We start from the raw sequence: 12,849 nt of genomic DNA, 5'->3' as shown, positions 1-12,849 counted from the left end.
GATTCCTGACATTTTAAATTTTCTTATGCTCTTTAAATTTATTTTTGAGAGACGGAGAGAGACAGTGCGAGCAGGGGAGGGTCAGAGAGAGAGGGAGACACAGAATCTGAAGCAGCCTCCAGGCTCTGAGCTAGCTGTCAGCCCAGAGCCCAATGCGGGGCTCGAACCCACGAACCGTGAGATCATGACCTGAGCCGAAGCCGGAATTTTAACCGACTGAGCCACCCAGGCACCCTGGATTCTTGAAATTTTAAATGTTTTTTTTTTTTAATTTCCAGTTAGTTTTTATACAGGACAATACTGGCTTCAGATGTACATCTAACAATTCAACACTTCCATACAACCTCCAGTTCTCATCACAAACAGTGATCTCCTTAATCTCCATCATGTTTTTGACTCATTTCCCCCCACACCTAAGTCACCTCTGGTAACCATAAGTTTGCCCTCTATATTCACCAGTCTGTTTCATGGTTTTTTCCTTTTTCACTTTTTTCCCCCATTTGTTCATTAGTTTTGTTTCTTAAGTTCCACATAGGAGTAAAATTATAGGGTATTTTTCTTTCTCTGACTCATTTCGTTTAGCATAATACTCTTTAGCTCTATCCACGACATTGCAAATGGCAGGGTGTCATTCCTTTTTACTGCTGAATTATATTCCATTTTGTATGGAATATATATCACATATTCTTTATCCATGCATCAGTCAATGGACAATTGGGTGGTTTCCACAATTTAGCTATTATACGTCGGGATGAAGGTGTTTCTTTGAATTGTTATTTTTTAATATTTATTTATTTATTTATTTATTTATTTATTTATTTATTTACGAGAGAGAGATTGAGTATGAGCGGGGCAGAAGCAGAGAGAGAGGGAGACACAGAATCTGAAGCAGACTCCAGGCCCTGAGCAGTCAGCATAGAGCCCGACAAGGGGCTCAAACTCACAAATTGCGAGATCATGACCCGAGCCGAAGTCAGACGCTTAAGTGACTGAGCCACTCAGGTGCCCCTTGAATTATTATTTTTGTATCTTTTGGATAAATACCTGCTAGTGCAATACAGAATTATAGGGCAGTTCCATTTTTAACTTTTTAAGGAAACTCCATGCTGTTTTTCAGAGTGGCTACCCCAGTTTGCATTTCCACTAACAGTCCAAGATGGTACCTCTTTCTCCACATCCTTGCCAATACATTTCCTGTGTTGTTGATCTTAACCATTCTGACAGGGTTGAGGTGAGATTTCATTGTCGTTTGGTTTTGTATTTCCCTGATAAGTGTGCTGAACATCTTTGCATGTGTCTGTTGGAGGAAATGTATATGCATGTCTTCTGTCTATTTTTTATTTGTATCATGATTTCTTCAGTGTCGAGTCTTAAAATATCTTTATATATTGTAACCCTTTATCAGATATGTCATTTGCAAATATTTTCTCTCATTCCATAGGCTGTCTTTAGTTTTGTTATTTCTTTTCCTGTGCAGAAGGGTTTTATTCTGATGAAGTCCCAATAGTGTATTTGTGCTTTTGTTTCCTTATTTCAGGAGTCATATCTAGAAAGAAGTTGCTATGGCTATAAAGACATTACTACTTGTGTTATCCTCTAGGATATTTATGATTTCACGTTTCACATTTAGGTCTTCTAAAGTTTATGGGGGGTTGTATGTATGTATGTATGTATGGTGCAAGAAAGTGGTCCAGTTTTGTCCTTTTGTATTTTGCTACCTATTTCACCCAGCACTGTTTGCTGAACAGACTTATTCTCATTGCATATTCTTTCCTTCGTTTTCAAAGATTAATTGTCCATATAGTTCTGGGTTCATTTTTGGGTTTTCCATTCTGTTCCATTGATCTATGAGTCTATTTTGGGGCCAGTACTCTACTGTTTTGATCACTACAGCCTTGTAATGTAACTTGAAGTCCAGAACTGTGATGCCTCCAGCTTTGCTTTTCTTTTTCAAAATTCTTTGCTTTTTAGGTGTCTTTTTTGGTTCCATACAAATTTTAGGATTGTTTATTCTAGCTCTGGAAATTTTTGTTGGTATTATGATTTGGTTGTATTTGGTATGTAGATGCCTTTGGGTAGTATAGACATTTTAACAATATTTATTCATCCAGTCCATGAAGATTTCCCATATCTTTGTGTCCTTTTTAATGTCTTTCATTAGTGTTTTATAGTTTTCAGAATAGAGATATTTCACCTCTTTGGCTAGGTTTATTCCATAATATCTTATTGTTTTTGTTACAATAGTAAATGGTATTCATTCTTCAATTTCTCTTTCTGCTTTTTCATTGTTGGCATATATAAATGCAACAAATTTATTTATGTTGATTTTGTATCCTGCAATTTAAAATAATTCATTTATCAATTCCAGCAATATTTTGGTGGATTTCTTTGAGTTCTCTATATAGAGAATCATGTCATCTGCAAATAGTGAAATTTGACTTCTTCCTTGCCAATTTGGATACATTTTTTTCCCTTTGTGTTGTCAGATTGCTGTGGCTAGGACTTCCAGTTTTAGGTAAAAAAGCAGTGATGAAAGTGGACATCTCTGTCTTAACTTTAGAGAAAAAGCTTTTATTTTTTTCTGTTTGAGGATGATATTAGCTGTGGGTTTTTCATCCATGGCCTTTGTTATGTTGAGGTATGTTCCCTCAAAACATACTTTGTTGAGGGTTTTCTCATGAATGGATATTGTACTTTGTCAATTTTTTCTGCCACTATTGCAATAATCATATAATTTCTATTATTTCACTTATTAAAGTGGTATATCATGTTGATTGATTTGTGAATATTGAACCACACTTGCAACCCAGGAATAAATCTTAGTTGGTTGTGGTGAATGATGTCTTTAATATATTGTTGGGTTTGGTTTGCTAGTATTTTATTGAGATTTTTCCATCCAATTTCATTAGGAATATTGACCTATAGCTCTCTTTTATAATGGGGTCTTTATATAGTTTTGGAATAAGGGTAATGTTGGCCTTAGAGAATGAATTTGGAAATTTTTGTTCCTTTTCTGTTTTTTGGAATAGTTTGAGAAGAATACATATTAACTCTTCTAAAATGTTTGGTAGAATTCATTTGTGAAGTCCTCTGTCCATCAATTTTTGTGCTTTGGTTTTTACTGATTCAGTTTCTTTGTTGGTTATCAGTTGTTCAGGTTTTCAGTATCTTCCTCTTTCCAATTTGGTAGCTTATATGTTTCTAGGAATTTGCCCATATCTCTTCCAGGTTGTTCAATTTGTTGGAATATAACTTTTCATAATATTCTCTTATATTTGTGTTTCTATGATGTTGGCTGTTATTTCTCCTCTCTCATTTGTGATTTTATTTACTTGGGACATTTCACTTTTGTTTTTGATAAATCTGTCTAGAGTTTAGTCACTTATATTAATTTTTTCAAAGAACCATCTCTTAGTCTCCTTGTTGTACTATGTTTTGTTTTTGTGTTTCTTGTTTTTCCATATCATTTATTTCTGCTCTTACCTTTATTATTTCCCTTCTTCTGGTTTTGAGTTTTACTAGTTCTTCTTTTTCTAGTTTTTTAGATGTAAGTTTAGGTTGCTTATTTGACATGTCTCTTGCTTCCTCAAGTAGGCCTGTATTGCTATACATTTCCTTCTTGGTACAGTTTTGCTGCATATTACAGATTTGTACCATTGTTTTCATTTTAACTTGTTTTCATGAATTTTTAAACTTCTTTAATTTCCTGTTTGACCCATTCATTCTTTAGTAGCATGTTTAATTTCCATTTACTTGTGGGTTTTCCAATTTTTTTTCTTGTTGTTGACTTAATGTTTCATAGTGGTGTGGCCAGAAAATACGCGTGGTATGATCTCAATTTTTTTGTATTTTGATTAGAGTGTTTAGTCGATTTACATTCTAAGTAACTATTGATAGGTATATATATTTTGCTGTTTTCTTTCCTGTTTTGTGGTTGTTTTTATTGTTCTTGATTTTTTATTCTTTTCCTGTCTTCTCGCCAGGTTTGCTGGGTTTCTTTGTGATATGCTTGGATTCTTTTATCTTTATTCTTTGTATATCTATGACTTGCTTTTTTTAATTTTTTGAGATCAGGTTTGCATATAACATCTTCTGCATATTATAGTCTGTATTAAATTGATGATTGTTTGAGTTTGAACACAGTCTTTACCTCTCTCCTCCCTTGTAGGTATATGTTGTCACACCTTAAATACTTTGATTTTTGTAAATCCTTTGAGTGATTTTTACACACATTTATTTTTACTGCTTTAGTGTTTACTACTTTTTTTTTCTCTTATTATGGTCTTTGCTTTCCACTCAGAATCTCTTTTAACATTTCTTTTAGGCTAGGTTAGTGGTCACAACCTTTTTAGTTGTTTTTGTTTGTTTGTTGTTTCTTATTTGCTTGTTTGTTTTTTAATCTGGAAAATTACTTTTCTATCCTTCTTTTCTAAATGATATCCTTGCTGGATGGAGTATTCCTGAATGCAGATATTTCCCACTCAGCACTTTAGATACATCATGCCACTCCCTTCTGGTCTGCAAAGTTTTTGCTAACAAAATTCACGAATACCCTTATAGAATCTTCTGTGAATATAGCTATCTTTATTTTGCTTTCTGCTCTTAAAATTCTCTTTATCAATTCTATTTCTTATTTTAATTAATATTTGTCTTAGTGTGGACATTCTTGGGTTGATATTGTTGGAGAAATCTCAGTACCTCCTGGATATGGATATCTGTTTCATCCCCCAGATTAGAACTGTAATTTCTTCAAATAAGTGTTCCTCCCCCTTTTATGTCTCTTCCTTTACTGGGATCCCAATAATACAAATGATATTATCCTTGATGGGATCACTGAGTTCTCTACGTCTATTCTCATTTTTCAGAGCTTTTCCCCTCTCACATGTTGCTTTGCTTTCCATTATTATATCCCTTAGTCAGTATTTCTTTTGCTTCCTCTTGCATACTATTTATTCCATCTAGTATATTTTAAATTTCATTCACTATGTTTTTCTCTGATTAGTTCTTTTTTGTCTCTGTGTTAGGAGCCTTAGTAATCTCCATTTTTTTCTCAAGTCCATTGAATATATTTATGATTATTATTTTAAATTATCTATCAAGCATGTTACAAATTTCTTTCATATTGGTCTCTTACTGTTTTTTTTTTCTGTCCCTTCATTTGAAACCTATTCCCCTGTCTCCTTGTTTTGTCTAATCTTCTAGTTATGTTTCTCTGCATTAGAAATGTCAGCTGCTTACCTGCTCTTGAAAGGAATGCCTTATGAAAAAAGGGTCCTATAGTGCCCTGCTGTGTATGTTCCAAGTTTGCCAGAACCTGGTGCTCCAGGGGAATCTGCTATGTGTGTTGTGTGGGCTCTGGTGTTGTATTTTGGCCAGTTTTTCCATCTGCCCAGTCATCTGCAGTGGCTCTTTCTGTTTGTTATGGGTAGTGGTTGGTCCTTGTGCTGTTAGTGGACCTGTCTGGGGCCACTTTGTGCTTGAGTTGATAGGCCAAGCACTTGCCAAAGATGTAGTAGTACCCTCTTGCAAGGTTCTTGCCTTGTTTTGTTTCCTGAGAAGTTTTCATTGGTGGGCAGGGCCTGCAATTAGACCCAATCTCAACCCCCCGGGTCCACTAATGGGGCGCTTGTCTCACTGGTGTGTCTCGTTATTTCCCCCTCTTCCCAGAGCAGGTTGTTTCCCCTGTTTGAATGATCTCCAGCCAAGGAAGAGCATAATGTAAGCTTGGGGTCTTCCTGTTCCACTATCTTCCTCATATCCTCTGGGATACATGATATATTTAAATGTCACTTACCTCTTAACTGAAATAAGTATTGTATGAATTTAATGATATTCAGAAAATAATAATTGAACTGTAATAGAAATGCAGGAAAGGGCAGACACTGATATTAGAAATTACAAAGCCAATTACGAAATAATAAATAAATGTCTCACATTCAGATCCTTTATCCATTTTGAGTTTATTTTTGTGAATGGTGTCAGAAAGTGGTCTAATTGTATTTTTCTACATGTTGCTGTCCAGCTCTCTCAACACCACCTGTTGAAGAGGCTGTCTTTTTTCCATTGGACACTCTTTCCTGCTTTGTCAAAGATTAATTGGCCATATACTTGTGGGTCCAGTTCTGGGTTCTCTATTCTATTCTGTTGGTCCATGTGTCTGTTTTTTGTGCCAATATCATACTGTCTTGATGATGACAGCTTTGTAGTAGAGGCTAAAGTCTGGGATTGTGATGCCCCTCGTTTTGGTTTTCTTCTTCAATATTACTTTGGCTATTCGGAGTTTTTTGTGGTTCCATACAAATTAGAGGATAGTTTGTTCTAGTTTCAAGAAGAATGCTGCTGCAACTTTGATGGGGATTGCATTGAATGTGTAAATTGCTTTGGGTAATAAAGACATTTTCACAATGTTTATTCTTCCGATCCATGAGCACAGAATGTTTTTCCATTTCTTTGTGTCTTCTTCAATTTCCTTCATAAGTCTTCTATAGTTTTCAGCATACAGGTCTTTTACATCTTTGGTTAGATTTATTCCGAGGTATTTTATGGTTTTTCATGCAATTGTGAATGGGATCTCTTTCTTGATTTCTCTTTCTGTTGCTTCATTTTTGGTGTATAAGAACGCAAATATAAAAGGAGCTCACTAAACTCCATACACAAAAAACGAATGATCCAGTGAAGAAATGGGCAGAAGACATGAATAGATACTTCTCCTAAGAGGACATCCAGATGGCCAACAGACACATAAAACGATGCTCAACATCACTCATCATCAGGGAAACACAAATCAAAACCACACTGAGATACCACCTCACACCAGTCAGAGTGGCTAAAATGAACAAATCAAGAGAATATAGATGCTGGCAAGAATGTGCCAAAACGGGCACCCTCCTACACTGTTGGTGGCAATGTAAACTGGTGCAGCCACTCTGGAAAACAGTGTGGAGGCTCCTCAAAAATCTATCGGTCGAACTCCCCTATGACCCAGCAATTGCACTGCTAGGGATTTACCCAAAGGATACAGAAGTGCTGATGCATAGGAGCAGATGTACCCCAATGTTCATAGCGGCACTTTCAACAATAGCCAAATCATGGAAAAAGCCTAAATGTCCATCAACCGATGAATGAATCAAGAAGTGGTATATGTATACAATGGAGTACTATATGGCAATGAGGAAGAATGAAATATGGCCATTTGTAGCAAAGTGGATGGACCTTGAGGGTGTCATGCTAAGCGAAATAAGTCAGGCAGACAAGGATAGATACCATATGTTTTCATTCATAGGTCTAACAGGAGAGACTTGGCAGGGAAACATGGGGAGAGGAAGGGGGAAAGAGAATGGAGGAGAGTGATGGACTCAAGGGAGACTACTGAATACTGAAAACAAACCATGGGCTCAAGGTGGAGGGGGAGGGAGGGAGAGGGGCAATGGTCATGGTGGAGGTCACTTGTGGGGAGAAGCACTGGGTGTTATATGGAAACCAATTTGACTATAAATTATTAAAAATTAAGTGAACATTAGCTTAATTAAACTACTATATACAGAAGACGTTATATACCAAATTGTAACCACAAATCAAAACATTTTTAGTTTATATTAAAGCTCAGTGACCTCCAAGCAATGCTCATATAGAACTACACTAAGACACAGTATCAAAAAAAAAAAATGACAACGAAAAGAAAAAGAACTCTAAAAGCAACAAGACAGAAGTGACTCATCATCTACAGGAAATGATTTGATCATTAAAATTAACATCATATTTCTCATCAGATACTATGGACTCAGGAAGGCTGGGGGATGAACTAGTCTTTTTTAAGTTTTATTGGTTGTTTTTTATTTTTAAAATGTTTTTATTGCTTATTTTTGTGAGGGAAACAGAGCGTGAGTTGGGGAGGAGTAGATAGACAGAGACAGAGAATCTGAAGCAGGTTCCAGACTCTGAGCTGTCAGCACTGAGCCTGATACAGGGCTCAAACTCATAAACTGTGAGATTATGAACTGAGCCAAAGTTGGATGCCTAACCAATTGAGCCACCTAGGCACCTGGGTTTTGTTGATTTTTTAGATTAAGATTTTAATTTCACTATAGTTAATATACCACATTACATTAGTTCCAAATGTACAATATATTAATTCTACATATATAATATATATTAATTCTAATATTTTATATATTAAGTCTATTCTAATATATATTAATTCTAATATATATTATATGTATAATAACATAATATATAAAAACTACTATACATTACTCAGTGCTTTACTTGTTAATGCTCATAATCTATTATACACAAATCCCCAAACACCTCCTCCTCTGGTAACCATGTTTGTTCTCTATAGTTAAGTCTCTTTCTTAGTTTGTCTCTTTGTTTTGTTTTGTTTTATTATTTGTTTATTTACTTACTTATTTTAAGAGAGAGGAGAGAGAGAGAGAGATCAAGAGTCACATGCTCTACCGATTGAGTCAGTCAGGAACCTCTAGATTTCAGTCTTTTTCATGGCTGAATAATATTGTCTGTGCATGTGCACATGTACCTCATATTCTTTTCCATTTGCCTATCAGTGGATACTTGTAAATAATGCTGCGATAAACATAGGGGTGCAAATATCTTTTCAAATTAGTGTTTTTGAAGTATTTGGTAAATACTCAGTAGTACAATTATTGGGTCATAAGGTAGTTCTATTTTTAATTTTGTGAGAATCTTTCATTTTTTTCTACACTAGATGCACCAGTTTGCATCCCACCAACAATGCACAAGTGGTTTTTTCCTCCATATCCTTGCAAACACTTATTGTTCCTTGTGTTTTTCATTTGAGCCATTCTGAGAGGGGTGAGATGATATCTCATTATAGTTCTGATTGGCATTTCCCTAATGATGAATGATGTTGAGTGCCTTTTCATGTGTCTCTTAGCCATCTGGATGTCTTCTTTGGAGAACATCGTTCATGTCTTCTGCTCTTTTTAATTGTATTGTTCTTTCAGTGTTGAGTTTTACAAGTTCTTTTATATTTTATATACTAATGCTTTATTGAGTATGCCACTTGCAAATATCTTCTAGTCATGAGGTTAGTATTCTTCACTGTTTCCTTCACTGTGCAAACTCTTTTTATGTTGAGGTAATCCCACTACTGTACAACTGGTTTTGTTTCCCTCCTCAGGAGACACTCCTAGAAAAAAATCTTCCTAGGTTCAATGTCAGAAAAATTACTACCTGTATACTCTCCATCAAAATATCTACCAGAAATGATAAATGAATTCAGTGAAATCACAAGATACAAAATCAATATACAGAAATTCATTGCATTTCTATATACTAATAATGAAGCAATAGAAAGAGTAATTAAGAAAGCAATCCCATTTATCATAGCACCAAAAATAATAAAATACCTAGGTATAAATAAAACCAGATGTGAAAATGTATACTCTGAAAACTATAAAACATTGATGAAAGAAATTAACGATGACACACAAAAAAAAGGAAAGAGATTCCATGCTTATGGACTGGGAAAAGAAATGTTGTTAAAATATTCATACTCCCCAAAGCAATTTATAGATTTAATGCAATATCTATCAGTATACCAACAGCATTTTAATAACTAGAATAAATGATTTTAAAATGTGTATGGAACCACAAAGTACCCTGAATACCAAAAATAATGTTTAAAAAGAAACACAAAGATAAAGGTATCATAATTCTAACTTTTAAGTTATACTGCAAATCATTAGTAATCCAAGCAGTACAGTAATGGCACAAAAATAGAGTCATATCAATGGAATAGGATACAAAACCCAAGAGTAAATGCATTATTATATGTCAAATCAATATGCAATGGGAAAAATGACAGTCTTTTCACCAAATGGTGTTGGAAAAACTAGAGGGCTTCAAGGAAAAAAAAAAAAGTGAAACTGCCCATTCTCTCATACCTGACACAAAAATGAGATGTGAAAAAATAAAAATTCTGGGATAACATTATTTCTTCAATGTTTTATTTAAATGCCAGTTAGTTAATATACAATATAATATTAGTTTTAGGAATAAAATTTAGTAGTTCAAAACTTACACACAACACCTGGTGCACATCACAATATTTAACCTAATTAACTCATCCTCTACCCAACTCTCCTCTAGTAATCATCAGTTTGTTCTGTATAGTTTATAGTTTGTTTCTTGATTTGTCTCTCTTTTATCCATCTTATTTTCTTTTTTTCTTAAGTCGTATATTGTCAAATTGGTTTCCATACAACACCCAGTGCTCTTCCCCACAAGTGCCCTCCTCCATCACCAGCACCTCTTTTCCCCCCTCCCCCTTAAACTCTCAGGTTGTTTTCAGTATTCAATAGTCTCTCAAGTTTTGCATCCCTCTCTCTCCCAAACTCTCTTTCCCTCTTCCCCTCCCCCTGGTCCTCCATTAGGTTTCTTCTGTTCTCCTGTTAGACCTATGAGTGCAAACATATGGTTTCTGTCCTTCTCTGCCTGACTTTATTTTCAATCATTTTGTTTTTTAAAGTCCACACTATGAATGAAATAATATGGTATTTGTCTTTCTCTGATTTATTTCCTAAGCATAATATTCTCTAGCTCCATCCACATTGCTGCAAATGGCAAGATCCCATTTTTTTATGGATTAGTAATATCCCATTGCATATATAAATGTATTCTTTATTTATTCATCACTTGATGGACATTTGGTTTTTTTCCATAATTTGTTAATTATTAATAACATTGTTAACAAACTTTGGGGTGCATGTATCTATTTCAATTATATTCTTATATTCTCTAGATAAATACCTAGCACTGGAATTGCTGGATTGTAGGGTAGTTCTATTTTCAACATTTTGAGGAACCTTCATAATGTTTCCCAGAGTGGCTGCACCAGTTTGCATTCCCACCAACAGTGCAAGAGGGTTCATAGAATGTTGTTTAGCCATTATGATTGGCATGAGTTGATATCTTATCATGGTTTTGATTTCTATTTCCCTGATGATGAGTTATTTCAAGCATCATTTTATGTGTCTGTGTGTCTTTTTTGAAAAAAAAGTCTATTCATATATTCTGCCCATTTCCTAACTGGAATATTTGTTTGTTTGTTTGTTTTGGTGTTGTTTCATAAATTCTTTGTATATTTTGGTTACTAACCCTTTATCAGAAATATCATTTGGAAATATCTCCTCCTATTCTGTCAGTTATCTTTTAGTTTTCTTGGTTGTTCCGTTTGCTGTACAGAAGCTTTTTATTTTGATGAAGTCACAATAGTTTATTTTAGCTTGTGTTTCCCTTGCTACAGAAGACATATCTAATAAAAAATTGCTAAAACCATGGGGCTCCTGGGTGGTTCCATTGGCTGAGCGTCTGACTTTGGCTCAGGTCATGATTTCACCACTGGTGTGTTTGAGCCCCACATCAGACTCTGTGCTGACAGCTCAGGGCCTGGAGCCCGCATTAGAGTCTGTGTCTCCCTCTCTCTCTCTACATGGCCCCCACTTACACTCTCTCTATCTCTCAAAAATAAATAAATGTTAAAGATAAAAAAAATTGCTAACACCAATATGAAACAGATTACTGCCTGTGTTATTCTCTAGGATTTTGATGGTTTCCTGTCTTTCATCCATGTTGAATTTATTTTTGTGTATGGCGTAAGAAAGAGGTCCAGTTTCATTGTCTTGCATGTCACCATCTAGTTTTCCCAACACTGTTGAGTAGACTGTTTTTATCTTCCATTGGATTTTCTTTTCTACTTGGTTGGAGATTAATTTACCACATAGTTGAAGATTAATTTACCCATATTTCTGGGTTTTCAATTCTGATCCATTGATCTATGTGTCTATTTTGTGTCAGTACCATACTATCATGATCACTAGAGCCTTGTAATATATCTATCCTCTGCCTGATTTATTTTGCTTAGCATGACACCCTCAAGGTCCATCCACTTTGCTACAAATGGCCATATTTCATTCTTTCTCATTGCCATGTAGTATTCCATTGTGTGTATATATATATATATACACACATCTTCTTGATCCATTCATCAGGTGATGGACATTTAGGCTATTTCCATGATTTGGCTATTGTAGAAAGTGCCACTATGAACATTGGGGTACATGTGCTCCTATGCATAGCACTTCTGTATTCCCTGAGTAAATCCCTAGTGCTATTGCTGGGTCATAGGGGAGTTCAAACAATAGTTTTTTGAGGAGCCTCCACACTGTTTTCCAGAGTGGCTGCACCAGTATATATTCCCACGAACAGTGTAGGAGGGTGCCCGTTTTCTCTATATTCTCTTGATTTGTTCATGTTAGCGACTCTGACTGGTGTGAGGTGGTATCTCAGTGTGGTTTTGATTTGTATTTCCCTGATGATGAGTGACGCTGAGCATCTGTATGTCCTGTTTGGAGAAATGTCTATTCAGGTCTTCTGCCCACTTCTTCAATGGATTATTTATTTTTTGTGTATGGAGTTTAGTGAGCTCCTTGTAGATTTTAGATACTAGCCCTTTATCTGATATGCCATTTGCCACTATCTTTTCCCATTCTGTCAGTTGCCTGTTAGTATTTTTTTTTATTGTTTCCTTTGCCTTGCAGAAGTTTTTATCTTGGTGAGGTTCCAGTAGTTCATTTTTGTTTTTGATTCCCTTGCTTCTGGGGATGTGTTCAGGAAGAAATTGCTGCAGTTGAGGTCAAGGAGGTTTTTTCCTGCTTTCTCCTCTAGGGTTTTGATGGTTTCCTGTCTCACATTCAGATCCTTTTTCCATTTTGAGTTTATTATTGTGTATGGTGTAAGAAAGTGGTCTAATTTCATTTTTCTACATGTTGCTGTCCAGCTCTCCCAATACCACCTGTTGAGGAGGCT

Source organism: Suricata suricatta, chromosome 6 (genome assembly GCF_006229205.1).
Source record: "Suricata suricatta isolate VVHF042 chromosome 6, meerkat_22Aug2017_6uvM2_HiC, whole genome shotgun sequence".
Lineage (NCBI taxonomy): Eukaryota > Metazoa > Chordata > Mammalia > Carnivora > Herpestidae > Suricata > Suricata suricatta.
This window is presented reverse-complemented; position numbering follows the sequence as displayed.